The sequence below is a fragment of the Natator depressus genome, chromosome 1, assembly GCF_965152275.1.
Source record: "Natator depressus isolate rNatDep1 chromosome 1, rNatDep2.hap1, whole genome shotgun sequence".
Classification (NCBI taxonomy): domain Eukaryota; kingdom Metazoa; phylum Chordata; order Testudines; family Cheloniidae; genus Natator; species Natator depressus.
The window spans coordinates 292,566,022-292,591,289 of NC_134234.1; the positions used below are offsets into that span (position 1 = coordinate 292,566,022).

Consider the following 25,268-nt stretch of genomic DNA (forward strand, 5'->3'; position numbering starts at 1 on the left):
TTTGAGACAGTAAAAGATTACTGTAAGAGTTGCAACTTATGTCAGAAGCATAAGAGATTGAAAGGACCCTGAAAAGCACTGTTGCAACCTCTGCCCATTGTTAAAGAGGTATTTATGCAAGGGTCGGTGGATATTGTACGCCCCCTCACTAAACCTTCCTGGAATGGAAAGAAATATATATTTGCACCACAAACAGATATTTCCAACCGGCCAGGTTTAACTGACAGGATTGTACATTCCATTGAAACTTCAAGGCCCCGCCCTACTCCTAGCAAGGCATTTTGTGCTAAAGAGGAAATGCAGAAACAGATCCAGGAAGAGACAGATTGCATGCTGGAGATGGGGGTAATTACTAAGTCAAAAAGTCCCAGGATGTCTCCTGTTGTGATGGTACCTAAAAAGAATAAAACCACGTGGACTTCAGGAGGTTAAGTGTTATCACCCAAACCTATCCATTCCCCCAGGCCTCAAATATAGGATCTATTGGGGGGTGCAAAATTCATAAGCACACTGGATTTGACTCATGGGTACTGGCAAATTCTCTCAGTTAGTGATACCTAAGAAAAATCCCCTTTTATACTTGAACCTGTTTTATATGAATTTAAGGTTAATGCCTTTTAGATTAATCAGTGCAGGAGCTACCTTTCAGAGGCTTGTCAGTGAAGTGTTGCAGGGATTATAGAGCTTTGCCAGGGTCTATATACATGACTTGGTTATTTTCAGTAGCTCCTGGCAAGACCACTTGAATCATGTGGGAATCGTGTTAAAAAGGCTTAAGTAAGCCAACCTCACTGTCAAGGTCTTCAAATGCAAAATGGGGCCTGCAGAAGTATTTTACCTAGGACACAGGGTGGGCAGTGGTTTTGTTCACCCAGGCCCTTTAAAAGTAGAATTAAGAGTTGGCCTGCCCCACAAACCAAGAAGCAGGTCCAATCCTCTATGGGGTTTGACCAACTATTACCAGAGGTTTGTAAAGGGGTTTAGTGACACTGTAGCCCCCATAATAGACCTTACAAAAAAGGGGAAGCGAGACCAGTATGGACAGAGGCCTGTGAAAAAGGCTTTCAGAACATAAAAGAGGCTTTGTCTAAAAAGCCTGTTTTGGTCAGCCCTGATTTCAGCAAATCATTTGTGCTCTGTACTGATGCTTCTAACTTTGGGTTAGGTGCAGTGCTAATGCAGGATGGGGTGGGAAACAAGATGCATCCCATTGCCTTCTTGAGTAAAAAAGCTAACCACCCCTGAACAGAACTGTACTGTCATCGAGCGGGAATGCTATGCCATCCTTTGGGCTGTTGAGCAACTTAAACCTTATTTGTGTAATAAAATATTTCAGGTTTTGACAGATCATTCCCCTTTCATATGGTTACACCAAGCTAAGGGGACCAATTCTAGAACATTGCATGGCTCTACAGGAGTCATGGAAATAGTCCATATCAAGAGGAAAGAAAATGCAGTGGCTGATGCCTTATCCAAAATTGGGGAACCCTGTGGTGAATTCAGAAGCATCAGTGACACCCCTTCCTACACCACTTTTGTGTTGGGGGTGTGATGCTGCTAAACCAAGTGCCAGCACTGGCTAAGGCCATAGGCGTTTAGCGAAGAACTGACAAACTCACAGCTGGAAACCAAACCAGCTTGCCTATGTGTTAGTTTTGTTCAAAATAGGTATTAATCTTATAAGATTGTATTTAGTGTTTAGATTCTATGAAAAGCTTGTAAACTAATCTCACTTGTAATGTCTGTGTTCCATGCGATAAGGTAGTATGTAAATTTTGCTTTATAGCTTGAAAATGTTTGCTCTGAACTTGTTAACCCAGACACAAGAATCATCCCCCCACCCACCCAAAAAAGAGCACTATCAAAAATTAAATGGGTCATCATAAGACAAAAGCTTTGTTAAATGCCCCATCCACCCATGGAGAAATATGTGCAGAAGGCATGGTCCTATCAATTTGAATGCTGAAGAGGGAAATAAAAATAGCAGGCATTTAGATTTTTCATCTCTTTGCTGTCTGAGCTCTCACAGGGCCAGAGACACTAAACTAAAGCAAAGATTCTCAGGGTCAAACTGACTCTGCCCTGTAAACATTTTGAATTGGCAGGATCAGTACAACTCTGTCACTCTTAGGATGTAAACTGCAACTCATTTGTGTTATATGCTTGCTTACTTTAACATATAAATATCTCTCATTTCTTTTTCCTAGTTAATAATCTTTTAGATAGTTTATTACAGGATTGGCTACAGACATTGTCTTTGGTGTCAGATCTAAGATACCAATTGATCTGAAGTAAGTTACTGGTCTCTTGAGACTGGAAACAACTTGAATACTTTGTGATTTTTGGTGTAAGTGGTCATTCACCACTACGTCCAGGTTGCCTGGGTGGCAAGATAGACTGTTACAGTGATGCAGGAGTTCACATTTGTTACTGGGTTGGTGAAATCTAATTATAGCATACCACCAGTTTGGGTGTCTGCCCTGGTTTTGACAGTCTGCCCTGAGGTAGGCACTCACAGTTGTAACCCATTCCAGACAGTGTGACACCATACAAAATTTCGTGCACACATGTAATGAAACAAAGGTGGGAGAGGTGACTGCAACCTTTTAGATGGTTTGTTTGCTCTTTGCAGTTTTGGCTGCATTCAACTTCTATGGTAAAAGCTGCATTTTAAGGGTCTAATCAGGCTATTTGGTATGTATATTTTCTGCTGTGTGTGTGTGAGAGAGAGAGAGAGAGAGAGCATGCTGGCAGATCTGATTAAATGTATTGTCTTGGAAAACAGAGCATTTGAGATATTTCAGAAAACCTGAACTTAAATTTTCAAAAGCCAAAGGGGCATATCCTTAGTTGGTGTAAATTACCATAGCTCCATCCACTTCAATGGAGCTATGGCAACTTGAAAACACTGAAGATCTGCCCTGAAATCTGCAGATTAGTCTTAATTCTCAAAAAAGAATTGTTCAATATTAATGCAGGAACATCAGAAATATACTTAATTATACCTCATGATAATTAATTGATAGAGTCCCTAGATTGTATAATAATCCAAGTGTCTGATATAAAAACTCAGACAAGATTTAAGGATGGAAATGAAGATGCAATTGAAGCAGCATATGTATGTTTCTGTATCTGATTATATCTGTTACTAGAGATGAGACAATTTCCCTAGAATAACTCCTAAATCTATAAACATGTGACTCAGCATTCATAACCATGGTCAAGGAATCAACAGAATTCCACAAATTCATTGAAAAATAAAATTAAGGTAAGATTTTAATACAGATGTCTGAAGACCAAACCTAGTTATACTGTATTTCTGCTGTAAATATGTTTTTAGGGAACAATACAATTTTTTAATTAAAGGAATTTATTTTATTTTAATTTATTTAAAGTCTCTATTGCTTCAAATCTGTTTCTGACCAGTTATGTAAGGTTACCACTAACCAATTGCCACATTCTGCCTTTGCACATGGCTGTGTTCAGCAGTTGGTAAAATGATTATTGTATAGTCATTGTTTGAGGCTCCTCAGGATTTGTTGCAATAAATAGGAACATCCCAATATTAACCAGTTGAAGTCAAAGGCCAAACTCCCATTGATTCATTAGGAGTATGACTGGAACTAAGAAAAGGAGAGTATTGTCCCCCTAGTGAGAGCATGTTGTTTATTCAAACTAAATCACATAAATGGAGGCCATACACTCAATATTAGGAGCATTATATAAACATGTACTACAGAAATAAGATATTAGTCTCTTCAGTTATCTGAATTTCTAAGGACATTAGAAAATGGATTGCCAAAAATAAAAGAAGACTTAATATGTGCGAAGCAGTAGCAATCTGAATATTGCTGAGAGTATCAAAATTTCTCACATCTAGACTTCTCAGGTAACTTACTGTAGGAAACAGAAGCATTCTGAATATCCCTGATAATCTTTAAAAAGATACATTGTCACTCTCTCGTGATATGCAATCCGTCTCCAACTGAATCTGATGACATTTTTCTAAAGTGGACTGACTAATATGCTTAGGAAAGCATTGTTCATATCTAGTTTTACTAACAGATCTCCGATGTAAGCAATTGCCTTTAATACCACGAAATGTTGTCATCTTAGAAACACATTTATCAGCAGAAATCTTCTAGGGAGGCAGACTTCTGTAATTCTATATGCCATAGCTCAGATCCTCGGCTGGTGTAAATTAGCATAGCTCCAATTTTAAAAGCATACCCACTGTGATTGCACACTTTCATTGGCTCATTATTAATTATTATTATTATTTATTTCTATTATTGTGTAGCACCGAGGAGCCCCAGGCATTGACCAGAACCCTACTGGGCTAGGTGCTGTGAAACTACAGAACAAAAAGATGGCCCCTGACCCAAGGAACTCACTATCTAACTGTAAGAGAAGAGTCAACAGATGGATACAGACAGACAGAGGAGTACTGGGAGGAGACACACCCCCATCTCGCTGGTAGAAAGGCTAATGAGCCTTCCTGCAATCAGGCAGCACCAGTTAGGCACACCTGTGAACACGTTCCTCCTGCAGACGTGGAGCTTAAACAGGTGAGACTGACCACAGACAAGGGGGAGGAGATTTCCCAGGAGCAAAGAGGTTGCCACCAAGTGCTTGAGAGCTCCAGTAGTAGAGGGAGCCCAGCCTGAGGCTGACCTTTCCTTCCCCATCTCTCTCTGTTTGGGACAGACTGACACTATAAGCTTCATACAGGTGAGGGGCCCTGACCGGATGCTTCCTGCCAGTGACCTGTGGCAGGATGCAGGGAGTGCCTCCAGGGACTAGAGACAAGTGAACTGTAGCCGCAATGAATAGTCCTCAGGAGAGAAGTGACCTCATGCTGAGAACAGTGATATTGCCCAGGAGCGGGCACACCAGTAGGGAGCCCGGGGGCAAGAATCTCAAAGAGAATACATCCGAATCCAGACTGAGAGCTGGCCAACTACAAGTACATATATATATGACCCAATCGTTTTGCCTCTCAGTATGTTTTAAAATACTTTTGCTAAAGACAAAATCCTTCTGGAGTCATCTAATGGCCTCATCACCACCCTTAAACTTTTAAAAGGTTTTTCATTCACAGCTTGAAATTAGACCCTAATGTTTTTGTAACAAAACCTTTCCAGCATGTTATAGTCATGTAAATACTTAAGGCCGAGATAGAAATTAAAAATAATGAAAACAAAAATCCACTAAAATCCCCTGGGGAAAAAACAAATAAATATCATTGGGCTGGGTTTTTCCCAGCTCCATCTGGCAACTTTATTTATTAGTGCTCAACTTGCTGGCTAAGCATTGCTTACATAGTTAGGAGCTGAAAAAAATTAAAGGAAGTGTATTTAGTGTCCAATCAAATGCTACCCAGCCCAGTCTCACCAGGTGGGATGGCTGATTGAGCTGGCAGTGGAATATGCAGCCTAGAAAGAAGCGATATGCCTCGGAAGGCTAGGCTAGGCTCCTCCTCCTCCAGGGGCTCTCTGCCTCCCACTGGATAGCCAGAGGGAAGCTGGGAGCTGATTGGCCCCCCACTCCACCCCTTCACTCCCATTAATTTAAGCCTCTGCCCAGGCTTTTGAGGGTCTCTTGTCCCCTTTAGCAGCTAAAGTATAGTTAAGCTGCTTTTGAAATTATTGATCCTAGACCTGAGGAAATCCCCTTTTGATATTGTGCCTTAAAAAAGCTAAAGGAAAGTACGTAATTATCCACCATCTATTTTATCCTCAAGGCTCCTGTGTAAATGACAATATTGACCCTCAGTTATGTTAAGTATTCCTTATTTGGTACAGTGGTAGCCACATTCTTTGAACATGGCTATCTCTATGGTCTCCTCTTTGGAGTAGGATTTGGGTCAGGTGAATGCACCCACCTACTGAGGGCTTTTCAGGAGATGGCAGAGCTACTGGTGGTCCCGCTGGCCCTCTGGATGGAGTTCCATTTAAGACCCAACCCAACAGTTAATATATATGGGAATCAAACTGGCTACAATGCAGGGTGTATCGTGGCTACCCATGGACAGGTTAGATAATGATGAAGGCAACCCAATGTGTTAAGAAAATTACACTAAAACAGATGCAAATAGTTACTAGGTACTTAAACTTTGTGTGTAGGATGGTGGCACCAAGGAGAGCATTTTGTATTCATTTGTCAGCTGCCACCTCTGGAGTCCAGAAGCCTCATCCGTTGTCAAAGTGAAATGAAGAAAGGAAGACTTGAGGTATGAGTATCATTTCTGGAACAATTTAATGGGATATCAATCTGGTGACCCGACTGCATACTGGGAATGACGCTTCAGATACAATCGGATGCTTCTAGGGGAATAGGTGTTGGAATGTATTATGAAGGGCAGTGGTGTGCTCAGAAGAGGCGATAGGAGTGGGCAGCACAGGATATAATAAGTGTAAGCAGAGTCAGGATGAGCTCTACCCTAACATTTGGTGGCGAATTGTGGCAAGTTGTGGAAAAGAACTTCAGGGCCTGATCTTGTTTGCATAGGCACACCCACCCCGCCTAGCATGAGCTGACAGCAGCCCAAATGGTCACTTTGGCTGCTCTGGGATCCCCAGTTTCTCTATTATTGGGGCAGGAAGAATAAAGTGGTGTTACCCTGATTATGAGAATCAAGGACAATGGTACTGTTTCATGATGAAGGGACTCACCATCAACTAAGTAGCACTTGCTAGACAAGGGACATAGGTTCCAAAACCCAGTGAATTGAGAGAGGCTGGAGATGGGCATTTGTACCTGGTGGCGTGGGGCCCTTTTGAGGGCCTGAAACACCAATTGCATTGCCTCCTCTCTCCACTGGGGAATATCAGAGCTAATTTTGATTCCATTAGGAGTCTAGTTACAGGCTGCTGAGCTGAATTAACGTTGGGCTGATGGTGCACCAGCGCTGAGGCTCCCCCACTACAAGCTGAAATCACTAAAGAGCTAAAATTACTAAGAGCTGAAATTGCTGAGTGCTGTGCTAAGTAGTGGGGGGGCCTGAAGATATATTGCTGAGCGGCTGGCAGAGCGGCTAGCGGAGCAGTTTGCGGGATGACTGGCAGAGCAGAGTGGCTAGAGAAGCAGTTTGTGAGATGGCTGGAGCGGCTCACGGGACGGAGCAGAGCGGCTGGCGGAGCGGAGCAGTTTTCGGGACGGTTGGAGCGGCTCAAGGGACGGAGCAGAGCGGCTGGCGGAGTGGAGCAGTTTGCGGGACAGTTGGAGTGGCTCACGGGACGGAGCAGAGTGGCTGGCGGAGTGGAGCAGTTTGTGGGGCGGCTGGAGCGGCTCACAGGACGGCTGGTGGAGCGTAGCGGCTGGCGGAGTGGCTTGTGGTGAAGGCTGCAGCAGAACTCCATGGAGAGGTGGGGCAGTCGGCCTTGGACCATGTAAGGTGCCCCTTAACACCCCCATTTTCACCCAGGCTGGGAGGTAAGACTCTGCAGATAAACTTTTGAACTCTGAGGTGGCACTGACCAGGGACAGAGACTTTTGGGTTGTTGGACTTTTGGGACCTTGGGCGATTTTGGGTTGCTGGACTCAAGAACCAAAGGGAAAGGACACGCCCCAATTTGCTGGGGTGGGTCTTTGCTCCTGGTTTGGTTTACGAACCCTAGTTGTGGTAGTTTCCCAATTTAATGCTGATGTCATTTACCTCATGTTGTTAAAGATTTTCTGCTACACCGAGACTCTGGGCTTGAGAGAGGGGAAGTATTGCCTCTTTGAGGCGTCCAGGGGTATGTGTAAGATTTTCCCAGGTCACTGGGTGGGGGCTCGAGCTGATTTTGCATTGCGTTGTTGAGAGGGAACCCCTATGTACTGAACCCGGCCCTTGCTGCTAAAAACCCAGCCTCATAGAAGGGTTACATAAGGAACATTATTTTTCTTGAGGTTTTGCCAGTATAGGTGATGGTCACTATCCGGGGATGAGGAATTCAGACACAAATGGTTTCATTTTTGGTGTGTCAGCCAATCAACAGGCCACTACATCAGCTTGGGTAATGTTATAGGTGAGGACATTTGTATTGCATTGCCTTTTGTTTAACATTCTTTTCTGTGCAGTATATGTTCCTGGTATAGATAATGGAATTGTCAATGCTCTGTCTCAGTTTTAGGAGGACAGATTCCAGGAACTCGCAACATTTGCCAGCTGAGACTCTCAGGTGATACCTCACTAGAGTGACCAGATGTCCCAATTTTATAGGGACAGTCCCGATATTTGGGGTTTTGTCTCATATAGGCCCCTATTATCCCCCACCCCCGTCCTGATTTTTCACACTTGCTGTCTGGTCACCCTATGCCTCACTGACTGTGGAACCTGGGCTCCAGGATTAGCAGAAAATGCCTTTGAGACATTCAGGATTTACAAGGCCAGTTTTGTTGGGCTCAGAGAATTTAGAGGTAGGAAAGGACATTAGCACATTTGGCCCATTCCTGAGCTTCATGCAGGGAGATATGTGGTGTCTGGTGCACTGAGGACTGGCTTCATCCACTATATCAGGTCATCTGAATGGCCAGTCATTTTGTTTCAGACTGGCAGAATTTGTTGACCTACGTAAAGGATTCTTATTAGAGAAGCTCTTGGAAGGATGGTCCAGAGGGAAGACAACAGACACGCCATAGTCATACAGATTTTGTTGGGATTAATGGACGCTCTGCCTAGGATATGCAGTGGAGAAATCAGGGCACCAACCTCTTCCTGGGGTGGGGGCTGAGGTGGGCTAGACAGAAAATTGGGGGATCTGTACCCCCCTCACCATGAGGCCCCACCCCTCTGTGTGGCCCTGCCCCCTGCTCCTCTTCTGGTGAGCCCTACTTCCTCCACTTGAGGCCCTGTCCAGGGCAGAGGCCAGAAGCTGGAGCCAACCAGTGTAGGTGACTACTGTTCTGGCTGGTGCTATGGTGCAGGCAGCTGTGGCGCTCCCCCATCTCCTCCTGCTGCTGCCACTGCTCGGGGCCGCAGGGCCATGGCTGCTCCTTAGCTCTCCACCACCCTTTGACTGTTCACAGCCCATAAGAGCCACCCGGGTTGGGGAACCTCTGAGAGCAGCAACTGTGGAAGCGGAGCCCAGGCTGGAACAGGTCAGTCTGGACTGCTGTGGGGAGCCCCAGACCCAGCACCTGCCCTGGGTGCTGCGCCCTGGTGGGCAGGGACACAGGCTAGGGGCTACTCTCTCAGACACCCCAGCTCCCTGCCCAGGCTTACTTCTGTGCTGCTGTTAACAGCAGTGCTGCTTTCAGAGATGGGCAACCAGAGAGCGGCACTCCCCCACCCCTGCTCTGCCCCTGGCATTTTTTGGCTCTTACAGAGTTAGTGAGTGGGTGCCAAAGGTGGCTGGAGACAGGTCCAGTATGCTTTAGAATGAATGGATCTATAGTTTAAGGATATTGTTCCTTGCATAAAACTGACGTATTCAGAAACTAACCAAACCAGAAAAGGGATATTAGTAGAGCTAAGAGAATGCTTGGATGAATGTGTGTCCCCCGTACAAGACATCAAAGCCTTTCTAGTCTTACGGAACTGGGAGCCAGCCCCACTATTTGTCCCTGGGGATGGCAAATGCATCATTAAAGTTTCTACAAATTATAGATAACTTTCTAACACAAAAGTTATATTTTTTTCATTATGACTGATAAAAATCAACTAATCACTGGACTTGGAGTTGGTGGTTGCGTACAGACCAATGATCAAGAACTGATTAATGGTTGGGACTGTCCTGTGTTTGCCCAGATTGAATGTAATCTACCTGGTATTTCAAAAAGGCCAAATTTCCAAAACTGAGAGAAACTATGAATGAAACTGATTGGGAGGAAAAATTTACAAAGAAAAATGTGAAAGAAAACTCTTCTGAAAGAACTCCCAATTTATTAGAATACTGAAAATCCATGAATTCACAATCAAGAAAGAGAACAATTTGGGTTAAAAGCCCACCCTGGTTCAGTGGCAAAGAGAAGGCAGCAATTAGAAATAAAAAAGCAATAGATAACAAATGGAAAAAGGGGGAAATAAATAACAATCGATATAATGTAGAAGTTACAAAATGTAGGAAATTGATAAGGGAAGCTAAAGACATGGGGGGGGGGGAACCTGATGCCTGGAAAGCCTCATGGACAATAAGAAGTTTTTAAAAAAATACTAGGAACAAAAGCAATGACAGAAATAGTATAGGCCTATTATTAGAGAGAGATGGTAAAATTGTTAATAATGAAGTAGAAAAGGCAGAAGTATTCATAAATATTTTTTACCTGTTTTTGGAAAAAACAAGTATATTCGCCTGCTATCACATGAGAATGGTAAAGTACTTTCCATTCCCTTAGCAACACAGGAGGATGTTAAACAACATCTACTAGGGATAAACCTTTTTAATCAGCAGGCCTGGATAACGGCCACTCAAGAGTCTTAAAAAAGCTGGCTGAGGAGATCTCTAGCCTGCTGATATTAAAAATGAACAAGTCTTGAAATACCAGGGAAATTTCAGAAGACTGGAACAATACTAATTTTGTGCCACTGTTCAAAAAGGGCAAGTCAGATGACCTGGGTAACAATAGCCTAATTCGCCTGACATCAATCCCAGGCAAAATAATGTAAAAGCTAATAAAGGAGTAAGTTGATATAGAATTAAATGACAGGAATATAATTAATGCCAGTCAATGTGGCTTTATGGAAAATAGGTCTTGTCAAACAAACCTGATTTCATTCTTTGATGAGATTACAAGCTAGGTTGATAAAGATAACTGCTTAGATGTAATATACTTAGACTTTTGTAAGGCATTTTTTGATTTCGTATCACACAACATTCTGATTAAAAAAATAGCACTATACAATGTCAATAAAGCACATACAAAGTGGATTAAGAACTGGCTACCTGACAGATCTCAAAAAGTAGTTGTCAATGGGGAATCATCATACCCGGGGGGGGGTGGAAGTGTTTCTAGTGGGGTTCTGCAGGGGTCATTACTAGGCCTGACATTATTCAATATTATCATTAGTTATCTGTAAGTAAGTATAAAACCACTACTGATAAAAATTGCAGATGACAGATTGACGGAGTGGTAAATAGTGATGAGGACAGGACAGTGGTGTAAACAAGCAAAATGCATTTGTAATACAGGCTAATGCAAAGTTAAACATTAAGGAACAAGGAATGTAGGCCATACCTACAGAATGGGGAACTACAGAATGGGGATCCTGGAAAGCAACGACTCTGTAAAGAATTTAGTGGTCTTCGTGGACAAGCAACTGAACAAGAGCTCCCAGTGCAATGCTGGGGCCCCAAAGGCTAACGTGGTCCGTGGCTATACAAACGAGTGAGTAGGAGGTGATTTTACCTCCATATAAAACATTGGTGAAACTCACACTGGAATGTGACATACATTGCTGGTGTCCACACTTTTAAAAGGATGTTGAAAAATTGGAGAGGGTGAAGAAAAGAACCACAAAACTGATTTAAGGGAAGGAGAAAATGCTTTAGAGGGAAAGACTTAAAAGGGCTCAATCGTTTTAGCTTATCAAAAAAGACTGAGAAGTGACTTGATTACAGACTATAAGTACCATCATGGGGAGAAAATATTCGGTACTAAAGGGTTTTTTAATCTGGCAGTGAAAGGCATAACAAGAATTAATGGCTGGCTGTTAAAGCCAGACAAATTCAAATTACAAATAAAGCAAGAAAATTTAACAGTGAGGGTGATTAACCACTGGAACAAACCACTAAGGGAAGTGATGGATTCTCCACCTCTTGGTCTGTTCAAATCAAGATTGGATGCCTTTGTGAAAGGTATGCTTTACCCAAATACAAGTTACTGGGCTTAAGATAGGGATAACTGTGTGAAATGTAATGGCCTGTGATATACAGGAGATTAGACTAGATGATCTGATGGCCTTTTCTGACCTTAAACTCTGTGGATCAATTAATAATTGCTGGTGTCGCCAGTGGCCAGTGAAGATAAAAGCCAAAGGCCAGCTTCCACAGGTAAAAGAGATCTTGAGATTCACTGGTGGACCTTGCGCCTATGGGAGAAGGCAAGAGCTGAAGTCTTCACAGAATGGGGTTCCCCTTTGGTACCCTTCTACTCCTCTCTCAGAGGCAGAGAGGATTCAGAAGTGAGTTGAGTCCTAGGGGCAGGCTGAGGAAGTTCTGACCCAAGTAACAGGTTATTATGTGGTGGGAACCCTATTACGCTGGGGGGGGCGAGGAAGAGGGAGGGAGTGGAGTTTATAGCACCTACCCCCAAGCATTAAGTTAATAAAATTGCAGCGAGCCATGTAAATCCATCTCTGCGTGTCTTTATTCTGTGTGTCCTGCTCAATCTCCAATGAAGTCAATAGAAAGACTTGTATTAACTTCAACAGGAGCTGGATCAGCCCCAGCCTGTCTACAGCTGTTCAGAATATAATGTATGAAGGAAGAGTGAACAGGTGCAAGCAGAGGTAATTCTGTTTGTTCAGTATAACAAATATCCAGATCTACAATTTAGTGTCAACAACAAAAAAATCATTATGGGGACCAAGTTTGTACCTAAGGGATTATCAAATAAAAGTGGTTTTCAGGCTTCATTAGTCATGTACATGAAATCTTAGTTTAAGCACTCACAAAAAAATTGGTGCAGAGCAAAACTTCCACCATTTACATTAGTTTTACTTGAATAAATAAAGGAAAAACTATTCTCCATAGACTTCTGAGATTATACGAAATTGGATTTCCTTATTAAATACAGTGTTTCTATTTAAAATGTGTAATGTACTGTATACTCTGAGTCCCTGATGTACTGCAAATTTGACGTTTAACACCACAAAGGAGAAGGGACTCAAGTAAGTCTCCTTTGAGATGGAGGGAAGGAAAAGAGAGATAGTAACAATCAGTTGCATGTCACACTGCTTCAAACATACCCTAGAACTGGTAGGGCATTAATGTGAAGGAGTTTACTCTCATATTGAGGCTCAGAGTCATTATGAGTGGAATCAATTATCCTGAGTGCTTTCTCTGTAAATTGAGGACTAAGCTAGGTCAGCATGGTTCTTTTCATGCCTTGCCCACTAAAATTTCATTTCCTTCCCGAGGTTTATTATAGTAGTATGTCTGTTTGAAAGCAAAGGACAACTTAACTGATAAAATCAGTTGTCTTAATTAAAAGTCTTGAAGGTCGAGCTGGTAACAAATCTTAAAAAGTATTAACACATTTACAAACAATCATTTGTCTTAAACCGTCATGGCAGTTTCCTATTAACATTCTTTAAGGTACACTTTGCATAATATTCACAGAAAGAGGATAGTTAGGTGTTAGGCAACAAGAATTCATTATCTGTATTTATTGTTTGCTTTTCTATTGCAAATCCTGCAAATTCAGTTGTTCTGGAGGATACACTTAGAATTTCTGCAAAGGCGTGCACACATGTTTTTCAGCGAGACTGGAAAATAATAAGACAATGTTGGAACAATTGGCTAGATTATGAGCAGCCTGTGAAGAAAAAAATCTCACCCCCTAAAGGCAAAGGATTTTATCTTTTCTTTGGGCATGAGCTGTAATCCACCACTAAACTCAAGACTGATAACCAGGGTCAGCTGTTACCAACACTATTACCTTCCTGTCTAAAATACAGACAAAGGCAGAGAACAACTGAGTCATGGTGCAGCTGCCACACGCAGCATGAAACTAATCCCAGCTGAGCTGCACAATCTCCACCAACAGCCGGCACACACCAAAGTGGGTGTGATTAATGAATGATTTACTAAATAGATAGCCTAATTAAATAAATGGTTAATTACTAATTAGCATGCAATTTATGCAGCTAACAGCATTTAGACATGTCAGATATAAACCTTGCATTAAAGATATATATAGCTATAGATATATATATACACACATACAAACCATGATCATGAACCATGATACAAACCATGCAAATTCTTCTTTTATGGTACATCAAGCCAAAACATCTCTGGTATTGTAAAAAATAATGTAATCCTGTACTTAATGGGCATCGTTTCTATACAGGAGATGCAGAACATTATTGTGCATTACAGGCTTTGAAATGCTGCAAACCTCAGTCTTTCATTGTAGTATCCTGAATATTTTGTTCAGATGGATTTTGAGCAGAACCAAACTATTATTTTATTAATCAGCTATGCACACATAGCATATCCACTGTAGATTAGCAGATGGATTTAGAGTGAGTTATCTGGCACCTGTGCGTCTTAATTCATAAAAATTTACTTAAGGCCAGTTTCAGCTAGCCTAACTCACACTGAGTAATAGCTTACATTGATTTCAATGGGGTGACTCATGGAGTAAGATACTACCCAGAGGAAATAAAGGTGGCAGAATCTGACCTTTAATTTTTCCTTGCATGTTCAAAAGCTGTCATTTCCAGTAAGTCAAATCATGAAGTCCTTCCTTAAGCAAAATTCATTCTATGGATAAAAATATTACTTGTTATTGTGTGACGGGACTGTTCAGGTTATACAGAAGGAATTTCTATTTAACTCAGTTTTACAAACATCCAGGTCAGACATCAAACACTAAATACATTTTATGGACCTCATGCGTTAGATAACTCCTTTAGGTTTGCTTCCCTAGCTGTTCAGAGAGACAGAGATAGTTGACTTCAAATTTGGCATATATAGGAAAATCCCATCTGTCACCTGCTTACACTCTGAAAGGTCCAGATATAACATATGGATACCATCTTTCCTTATCAACTATGTAATACATATATGGAAAAATAATTAGACACATAGATTAATGGATAGATGCTCTCAACATCTGAAAAAGTGCAAATAGTGGTAAATATCCATGTGCTTTGTAATGACTGTATTCTTCTGTGGGGAATCATTACTCTGCTATATGTGGTTTCCAATTCTTCATTCAGAAACTCACCAAACAGGCAAACTAAATACCCTTCAGCTGCTTATTTTTTCATGGTAATTTTGAGCCATCCGCTGCATTGTACCGAATGACAGAAGACATGAGGGGTTAGTTTAAAACTATTGTTGATTCTGAATTACAACTACATTCTGGCAAGTAAATTATGTCTTGTTAAGAACGGATTACAAATGTTTAACCACAGTGCCCTCTAGCTGCCTTAATTCTGATTTCATAATTTCAGTACCATTTTCAACATGCATAAGCAGTGAATTCTTGAATGAGCCACTAGCTTTATAACAGTGTGAAAGGAATTTGTCTGCACTGGAGAGAATATGAGAGATTGGCGTACAGACTGTATAAAAATAGGTCAGAACCCATCAACCTGTTTTACCTTATCATGACTTGAAAAAGTAGAATGTCTTGTTAGCCAATACATATGTGCTAGAAATATATTCACCACATTAATAGGTATTATAAGCATGGTACTAATATACTTGATAGATAGATATGGTATTGGGAATTTATGTTAACTGAATGTATTATGCACTTCCCACAATTCTATTCACCCATGTCAGGTATCCAATAGCACTCTGCAAAGCTGAAGTCAGCTTTGGCATTAGAAAATAGGAAACTTGTCAAAGCAAAGATTAATGAAATCCCACCCACCTGCAGGTGGGGGAAATTGATGGGGCTGGTGGTGGAATGGGGACATTCCTGTGGAAAAGGAGGGGGACATTTGCCAAGGGACAATAGGTAGCCCCTCCCCTGGAAGTCTCTAGCACCCATTGGCCAGCTTGGGGAAAGGGGTGCTGATTGGCCTGCATTCCCCAGCTTTTAGGATTTAGCTAAGCACAAGGGCCATATGGAGCCTCTTTTGGTAGCTTCCAGCAGCAGCAGTCTTTGTCCTGCTCCTTAGGGTTGGCAACTTTTTAATGGCACAAAACTGAACACCCCTGCCCCACCCCTGCCCCGAGGCCCCACGCCTTCCCCACCCCTTATCCAAGGCCCCGCCCTTGCTCACTCCATCCCCTCTCCCTCCGTCGCTCGCTTTCCCCCACCCTCACTCACTTTCATTGAGCTGGGGCACGGGGCTGAGGTGCGGGAGCGGGGTGAGAGTGGGGGAGCTGGGGCTGCATGGGGAAACCACTGGGACCCTGGTGCAGCCCAGGTTGGACCTGCAGCCAAGGCCCTCCTGCTCATGGAGGGGAAAGCCAGGGGCCACATGGTGCAGCTGCAAGTGGCCTGGCCAGAGCTTGCCATGGCCCTCCCCATTCCTCTTGCTGGAGGGGGCCAGGGGTCACAGGGCACCACTATGGTGGTGGAAAGGGCCTTGGAGCTGTGTGCTCAGGTGGCCCTACCAGAGCCATCCTATGAGACCTGCTTCTACTACCCCCCGCCTCCCACCGGGTGGGGAGCCCAGCGGTCACGTGGTGCATCTCCAATTGGAGGAAAGGATCCTAGCTCCTTGGGTGGCTCTGCCCGAGCTGGGGCTGTTGCTTTGGCCCCCTCCTCTCCCACTACTCACTGGGAAAGGCCACTACTGTGGCTGGGTGGGGCCTTGGGTGTCCCTGACAGAGCGGGGTCCACTGTTCGGCTCCCACCCCACCCCTGCATGTGGGAGAGGGAGACACAGGCATACACTACTCCTTGTGTCCTGCTGTACACCCCCCACATCTGGTGTCTGGTGGGGAGAGAGGCTTGTGGGGCTTTGGCCAAGGGTACGGCTGGCTGCCTGCAGCTGCCCACGCCAGGAGCCCCGCTGAGGGACTTATGGTCTTCCCCCCACCTCAGCGCAAGGCAGTAAGAGTCAGGGCATCGGTAGTTTGGGTGCCCTTCTGCAGGCATGGGACGGACCCAGCCCGGCCCTAATGGAGGCACTAAGCATGGTGGCCTCAGAGGTGGACGATGACTCATAGGAGCAGCTTTGCCAGGGAATTGTGGGATTGGGAGCACAGCCCTGTGGGGAAGGACATGCTCAGTCTTTGCAGGAATGGAGCTCAGGTGAGGACCAATGCCTGCAACAGGCGCAGGAGAAGAATTAAAAGTTGAGGGGAGCAGCTGGACAGGAGCTGTGATCTCGGCATGGACAGTTCATTTTGCAGATGGTGGAGAGTCAAAAGAGTGTGTAATTCCAGGTTGGGACCTAGAACCCCTCATACAGAAGGTCCACATGATGGATTCGGGGTCTAAGTTTGAGGATAGTGAGGAGCAGGTGAGTACCCCGGAGCCTGTACCTCACTCCCATAACTTGATGAGAGTTCAGCAATCATCCTCAGGATGTGGCAGTGGGGTTCTCAGATACTGAGCCTCGGCACTCAGGGGCAAGGGCTCCTTCTCCAATTAAGAAACGGGTGTTATGGAACTTGTTAATGGAGTATCCTAAGAAAAAAGACACTGCTTATTTATGGAATGGATTTTCAGACGGTTTTCAAATCCATTATGAAGGTCTGAGGTGTCACTGCTAGGCAGAGAACCTAAAGTCCGTTGAAGCTTTGAGCATATAGTAAGCCAAAGATCACCACAGAGTGGCAGCAGGAAGAGTGACAGGCCCCTTCCAACGTATTCCATTGCCAGAATTGTGCAAATCTCCCCTGGCGGTGGCTCCAAAGAAGGCAACGGAGGAATACAAGCTGATCTATCACCTGTCCTACCCCTGGGGCTCATCAGTAAATGACCATACTGGTCCCCAGCAGTGTTCAGTGAGATATTCATCATTTGATGCTGCAGTAGCCATGGTTATAGAGTGTGGCCCTGGGCCGCTGTTGACAAAATGCAACATCAGGTCTGCATTTCAGTTGCTTCCAATGCACCTCATGGATTTTAACCTGCTTGAGTCTCAGTTTGAGGGCCAGTACTATTTTGGTAAAGCCATGCCTCGGAAGACATAGGTTTTGGGGTTTACTTTCAAGGAGAGTGGTGTGCATAGAGATGACCATAAAGCTGGTGGCTCAAGGTATTACAGGGGACATCACCTTCCTTGAGTTCTTTCCTATGCTGGTGGCAGTCAATATTTGGGGAGCAAACTTTCAGAACAAGAAAGTCCATTTCTGGTGCAACAACTAATCTGTGGTCCATATTGTAAATAGACAGTTGGCTAAGACTGCTTGGGTAATAAGGCTGGTGAGGGCCTTTCTTTTACACTGCTTGCTGTTTAACGTCCTTTTTCATGCAGTGCATCTGCCAGGAGTGGATAGTGGTGTTGCTCTTGATTTCAGGACAACACATGCCTGCCAGCAAGGATCCGTGGGCAATACCACAACCTTGGCTCAAGACAGCTGTGGCATGAGCAGAGGACTCTGTTGCCCCGTGGACTCTGAGAGCCTATAACACCAGCCATTCAGAGTTCATGGAATTTAGGGCACAGGAAGGGCCTCACCATGAGTGGCCTGTACTTACACACCAGGTACTGCAATATGTGGTGTCCGACCCACCATGATTTGGCTCCCTCCGCTATCTCTGGCTGGCTAGCAGGCCTGTCCTACTGGAGTAGGTTGGTGGGTTTCCCAGACACATGTGGGCATTTCATAGTGTGGAAAATCCTAGAAGGATGGGCCAGAAAAGGCAGGTGCCGGAAGGACAACAGGTTACCCATAACACTGGAAACCCTGACAGGATTAGTACAGGCTCTGCCGTGGGTCTGCAGCTGATGGAGGGAGGCCACTTGATTAAAGACGGCATTCATTGTTGCCTTCTTTGGTGCTTTTGGAGTGAGTGAGCTGGTGCTTATGGCAGCTGCGGACAGGTCCCAGTGTGCATTAAGACAGGTTTCAGAGTAGCAGCCGTGTTAGTCTGTATCCTCAAAAAGAAAAGGAGTACTTGTGGCACCTTAGAGACTAACAAATTTCTTTGAGCATAAGCTTTCGTGAGCTACAGCATACTGCATCCGATGAAGTGAGCTGTAGCTCATGAAAGCTTATGCTCAAATAAATTTGTTAGTCTCTAAGGTGCCACAAGTACTCCTTTTCTTTTAGTGTGCATTAAATATAACAGACAGGCAACTATCTGCAGAAGCCGTGTCCCTGCACTTAAGGTACTCAAAAACAGACCAGAAGGGAACAAGGGCTTATGCCGTGTTGAAGGAATCTGCAGATAGGTGCTTGTGCGCCTTAAAGGCAATAAGAGCCTTGCTAAAAATCCACGGCCTGGAACTGGGACCACTGTTCATACATATTGATGGCAGCTGCCTGACAAGTTACCAATTAGGCATGATACTGAGAAAAACCTTGCACTACTGCGGAGTTGGCCCCCCAAAATTTGGTACTCATTCTTTCTGGATGGGAACAACAATATCAGTGGCTGCAGGGGGTTTTGGCCCATGGCAGGTGCAGGAAACTGGGCACTGGAAATTGAGAGGTTACAGGTCTTACGTCCACACCAAAGAAAAGATGACGGGAACGGCAAAACATAATTCACCCAATGCACTCATTTGTTGCAGAAAAACACAGAGTGTGTGCAATATCTGGATTTCCAGGGCCCACAAGAGGGCAGTCAGAATGGCAGCTGGATCTCAGCTGGCCTTCAGGGCCTAAGCAGTTTGCATCCAGTGGTTCAGCAGAAGAAACATGCACTGGGATCAGCTCATGCCACTTCTGCACTCACTGAGAAGTGATGCGCACCCATCTCACCTCCTGGTTATTCACTTTGGGGAGAATAACCTGGTACAGAAGTTAACTAAAGGGACAGAATCCACAGGGATGTTAGCTTAATTAGGCAATCATGACCAGAGTTAAGGTTAATATAGTTGGAAATGCTCACAAGGTGGGTCTGGTGGTCAGGTGCAGACCCAGCCTGTGTTGGCAAGGCTAGAAAGAAAGTGAATAGAGAGGTCACCACGCTATTCCTGGACACTGGCGGTTCAGTGGTACAGCACAGAGACATCCATTACAATCAGTCAGACATTTTCAGGAATGATGGTGCACTTCTGTCAGAGGGAGGTGCTGACATAAGACTACAGAATGTGAGGGAATGGATTGGGCAGGAATAATGATACCAGACAATGTGGTTGGGTGGGGGGAACAGCTGGCACCCCCTCTGGCTGGTTTCCAGTAAGGTTAAGAGAATAAAATGAATGGTTCCCAGAGGTAAAAGATAAGAAATTTTGGTGATGGGCCTTGGGCTCATGTGATAAGGTGAGGCCTTGCGGCCTTTGCAGGCCAAAGTCAGACCTTGTTGTCCTCAAAGGCCGAGGTCTCCACTCTTCTTGTGATAGTTCCAGCATAATCAGTCCCCACTCTGGATAGACACCTGTTCATTGAGAGTAGACCCAGCTCCTGGATCCCACAGCTCTTGCACTCTAAGACACAGTCCCAGGGGAAGACCTTCTGTCTGCCTGACTTGCTTGGGATGCAGGTCTTCCAACCCAGCTGCCTTAGATTCTGAAACCAGTGCCTAGACCTCCCATGCCCCCAGTTACATGGACACGATCCCTCAGAGTTCCACCTCACTGTGTGTGCTTTGAGCATTTTGATTAACCCCTTTAGGGACAATGTGGCGGGCAAGCAAGGAACACAGGCTTAGCAAAGGAATATCTTACCCAGTCGCTGTACTCTTAAGAAGGCACTAGAATTACAGATCTTTACAAAATAACAAACAGTCTTAAGATGCTGTCGCCCCTTTACTCTGATCTCAGTCCTTCTTGTGAGTCCATGGTCTGGTCAACTTTTTGGGAAGACAAAGTCCCTCCTTCCTTCTCTATCTGTCCAGCCCAGCTGTCTGGCATGTGATGGTATAGCCTCCCCTTTGCAGAGAATATACCTGCTTCAGTACAGTCTCTGACCATCCTTTCCCTGTGTCCAGGCTAAGAAAACTCCAGCCCTTTCCCCAGACATGCTTCTGTACAGAGAGTCCATTGTCCCCTGGGATGGGCTGGCCAATGAGAGACAATCAGAGCTGATGGCTCTGTGCCAGCTTCTCAGAGGTTGTCATTCAAAAAGGTATCAAGCCCCTATTACAAAATGGATGCTCTATTCCATAACAGAGGTTGCAACACAACATGAAGGTCACACTCCAACATGAAGGCTACAATCCAAAATTGAGCCCTTGAAACCAAAATGGCATTCACAAGACAAGATGAAGTTCACAATTTGATGTAGACATATCTCACTCTGTCACAGAAAGTACTGGAAATCCATTAGTACGCCCATTTGCATGAGTTTTCTAGGCCTGTTTTGCAGACCAAAGGAACTCAGGTATTATAGAAAATGTTTGCAGAAGTATCTGAATACTGATTTGTTATCCAAATGCAACCAGCACAATTAAGTGGTTCTTCCAACACTATTAAAATCTTAACCCCAAGAGTATAATTACTCATTATCAGTAATTATATTTTGCGCTTTTCTCCAGAATGCTAGTCACCCATGTATAATTTACCTTAATATTAATTAAATATGGGCCCAATCTTGTATGGTACAAAGCACTTTAAATTTCTCAGGATTAAGTCCCAGCAATTCTTAGTATTGCATTATTAATTACAGAGTGTCATAAATACGCCTAGTACTTTATACATATACAAGAACACAAGTTCTGTGCTACAGGGGCTTCCACTCTAATCAGTTCTCTAATCGGTGCTGCCTTCAAAGCTGGACAGCTAGAGAGCCGTGGCTGCTGGCTGGGAGCCCAGCTCAGAAGGCAGAGCCAGCAGCAGCGCAGAAGTAAGGATAGCGTGGTATGGTATTGCCACCTTTACTTCTGTGCTGCTGCCTGCAGAGCTGGGCCCTCAGTCAGCAGCCGCCACTCTCCAGCTGCCCAGCTCTGAAGGCAGCAGTGCAGAAGTAAGGGTGGCATGGTGTGGTATTGCCACTCTTACTTCTGCGCTGCTGCTGGAGGGGCACTGCCTTCAGAGCTAGGATCCTGGCCACCAGCTGCTGCTCTCTGGCTGCCCAGCTCTGAAGGCAGTGCAGAAGTAAGGGTGGTAATACCACAACCCCCCTAAAATAACATTGCAATCCCCCTGCAACTCCCTTTTGGGTCAGGACCCCTAATTTGTCCTGTGCTGGACTTGCTGCATTGACTGCTCTCCATGTTGAGGCCACCCACCTTAAATTGAATATTTTGCTGATTTTTTTTAAGTACAATGTGTAATTCATTGGCATGAGCACTCAGTTCACAAGAGTTTTTTGGTGATTGACTATACAAGGAATATAATGCATCCAAGAAGGCCTTAAAATCATTTGTACCTCCGGTGACTTCTAAAGCTTCATCAACAGCAAGTTCCAGTCTATGGTTGAGGCAATGCCATAATATCACATTAGGAAAGTCCATTTGTAGTAGTTTTCCAACACCAGCTTTGACTCCTAACATCACATTTGCGCCGTCACTACAAAAGCTGATCGTCACTTCCAATAATAGTTCTTTAGTGAACCCACAACGCAACAAGCATTTCAAAATTTCCCCTTTAATGGCTGCTGCTGTTGCGCTTTGCAGCTCTATCAAGTCCAGAGGAAATGTAAGAGGCCTCATAATTCCATCTATACTGGCTTTCAAAAAAATGATGAGAGTTGAGTTTCCAGAGAGAGTAGTCGATTCATCGACAAGTACTGTAATTTTTGCCTTATTGTCGATGATTTTGTTGACAATTCTCTTTTTCATTTCAGTGGCTATATGTCTACACAAACTGTTCTACTATGCAACGAATGCCCCATTTCAATTCCGTTGATTTGCTGTAGGTCAATGAGGCTCTCGTGATCACTGAGGGGTCGATTTGTTTTGGCAATGTAGTAGGCTGTTCGGAATACACGAGCAGAGGTTTCAAATGTTGCTTCTTCACTTTTAGCATTCAGATTAAGAAGAGTTTCTTTTTTAGCCATGGCTTGAATTTTTTCAGCCTCTATGTGAGCTGCAGATTTCTTATGTTCATCTATTTTTTTGCGAAGGGAGGACAGCTCTGTCTCTTTATTCTTTCCGTATGAGGATATTTCACAAGAGGCTCACTTTGGAGAGATGTTAACCCCTCTTGCAGAATGGAGCTTCAAATCTGAAATGTCATGACATACTGTGCACCCAAGTTTACCGTCCGAAGCAAAAAGCCAGTAGTTTTTCTTTTTGAACTCCTCAAATTGCATTTTTGACCACACAGCAGGGTATGGTGGTGGAGTATCCGCTTTTTTACAGGGCAGTTCAGCAGTTTCATTTGTCTCCTTTCTTTGTGGTGACTGCAGTGTCAGCATTTTTTCCCTGTGGATGACTAGTTACAGCTTCTTCATTTGTTGCTGTTCTTTTTGACTGACAATCCCCCATTTCCTCCCTTTTATGTTTAAACATACCTGTTAGGGTCTGTTGAACATGTATCTTCTTAGGCAGCATGTTTTCCCCCACTTACTGTCCTCCTGCTGTTAATAGCGCGCCTGACAAGATTTGACCAATAAGAAGCAAGCCCACGCAATTACCATGTGGCAGTATGCACTCAAAAGCTAACTTTGGAACATCCACATGAATGTCTTCTTGTGAAAACAAAATCTTCTTGTCTTCCTTGACGGATCTAAATCTACTCTTATTCCAGGTATGTTCTAAATGTATCTGTCCAGTATGGATGGATCTCTCGGAAAAGATAGCTCTTCAGTGTAGGAATCGGACCAACAGCCCCCCAAGGGCAAGATGCCATTAAGCAGCACACATTAAGCAGAAGTTCCTGAGGTGTTAGCTGCAAGGGTGCAGGGGGCACACCAATATGTGGCTATTAGTAGGGGAAGACAGGGGTGAATGAAGGACAACTAGAATAGCTGCCATGAAATATACAAGATACTTAGAGAAAGTTTTGTCAATTTCAGGCTCTGCACTCTGCAGGACACAGACACCCACAAAACAAAAAGAGAGCTGAGCCCCTATGTCCTAAGGACATTTCAGGTGTTTAATTCAATATATAAAGAGGGTGGAATGAAAACTACTATTTCTTTCAAAGGAGGCACAATAATTTCCCGGAATATCCAGTTTTCCCCTCCAGTCCCTTTGTGGTTTTGTCTATGGGGCTATTTGCTTTCCCTGTGAATCTTTAGTTGTTTTACCAAAATTGCTTTGCCCAAAATAAACCCCGATCATCAGAACACATCTTCCCACCATGTTCTCCATGGTTTTTTTTTTTTAAACAGTAACATTTCAAAGAGGATCTACAAGCAGTTTGGACATCACAACCATGATCCTCTGCTGGGGAGGGAATGGGATAGATTTGAACTTGGAAATGGTTCCTGACTTTGATTGTATTTTTTGTGTATTATATTATTGAAGATCGCCTCATCCAGGGGGCAGAAAAGAACTGCCCAGGCTTTGGTACCCCCGCCCCAACAACCTTGAGTGAAATTAACAAGGAAGCCAGAAATAGCCCCTCATTCCCTGGTTCAGACCACCCCGGAGTGAACAGCTAAATTTAAACTGTTCTTATGCAGACAGGAGGCATCCTGAGGCTTCTCCCTCAGCCAGTCCCCCTGCTCCCTGATACAAGCTAGAGAGCAGTCGCTGTAGCCCCTGCTGAGGGGAGGGGAGCCTAGCCGCAGGCCGCCTGGCTGGAGGAGGAGGGAGGAGAGAAACCAGTGTGACAGTGAGTTTTCCCCTTCCACTGGCTTTTATTACCTCTGGATTTAAGCTGTGCAGCCAAATGGCTGTTGTATTCTGCCCCTCCCTTGGTCTCACACAACCGCCCCCTTCCCCTGCTCTCAGCAGCAACTCTGAGTGAAATTAACAAGGAAGCCAGAAGTAGCCCCTCATTCCGCGGTTCAGACCACAGAATGAACAGCTAAATTTAAAAAGAAAAGGAGGACTTGTGGCACCTTAGAGACTAACAAATTTATTTGAGCATAAGCTTTCGTGAGCTACGCTCACTTCATCGGATGCATTCAGTCTGAAGTGAGCTGTAGCTCACGAAAGCTTATGCTCAAATAAATTTGTTAGTCTCTAAGGTGCCACAAGTACTCCTTTTCTTTTTGCAAATACAGACTGACATGGCTCCTTCTCTGAAACCAGCTAAATTTAAACCGTTCTTATGCAGACAGCAGGCTACCTGGGTAGCCTAGCCGCGTTGGCAGCCTGGCTGGAGGAGGAGGAGGGAGGACAAGGAAAAAAATGTGACAGTGAGTTTTCAGGCTTATTCCAATAGTAAAGTTTTATTACAGACAGTACTGGTATTAGTAATAGTAGCTTTATTTTCTATAGCTAAGACATGGAATAGTAGGGATCCATGAAGTATGTAGGAGAGGTGGGTTGCTTGTGTTTGGACTGTACAAGTAAGAAATGTAACTTACTTCCACCGCTGGCCCCTCCCCTTCTGCCTGCGGCCCCGCCCCTTCCAGGGGGGAAAGAGTAGGACCCATACCGGTAAGAGCTGTATTTTACTTTCACCCCTGGGTGCAGAGAAGGGTCGGGCATATGAAAGAGACTTTTGGGTTGCTGGACTTAAGATCCTGAAGGGAAAA

At 44.2% G+C, this 25,268-nt stretch overlaps 1 protein-coding gene and 1 long non-coding RNA gene across 2 annotated transcripts in view; one reads left to right on the forward strand and one right to left on the reverse strand.

Annotated features, from left to right (window-relative positions):
* LOC141986850 (uncharacterized) overlaps positions 1-4,551 on the forward strand; it is a 34,704-nt gene extending 30,153 nt beyond the window's left edge. The window contains exon 3 of the long non-coding RNA XR_012639375.1: positions 4,301-4,551. This is a non-coding gene — a long non-coding RNA (uncharacterized LOC141986850). The remainder of the gene's footprint in view (positions 1-4,300) is intronic.
* Positions 1-25,268, reverse strand: part of TMEM117 (transmembrane protein 117) — a 310,171-nt gene that overhangs the window by 224,602 nt on the left and 60,301 nt on the right. The gene's annotated exons all lie outside the window — the stretch shown is intronic.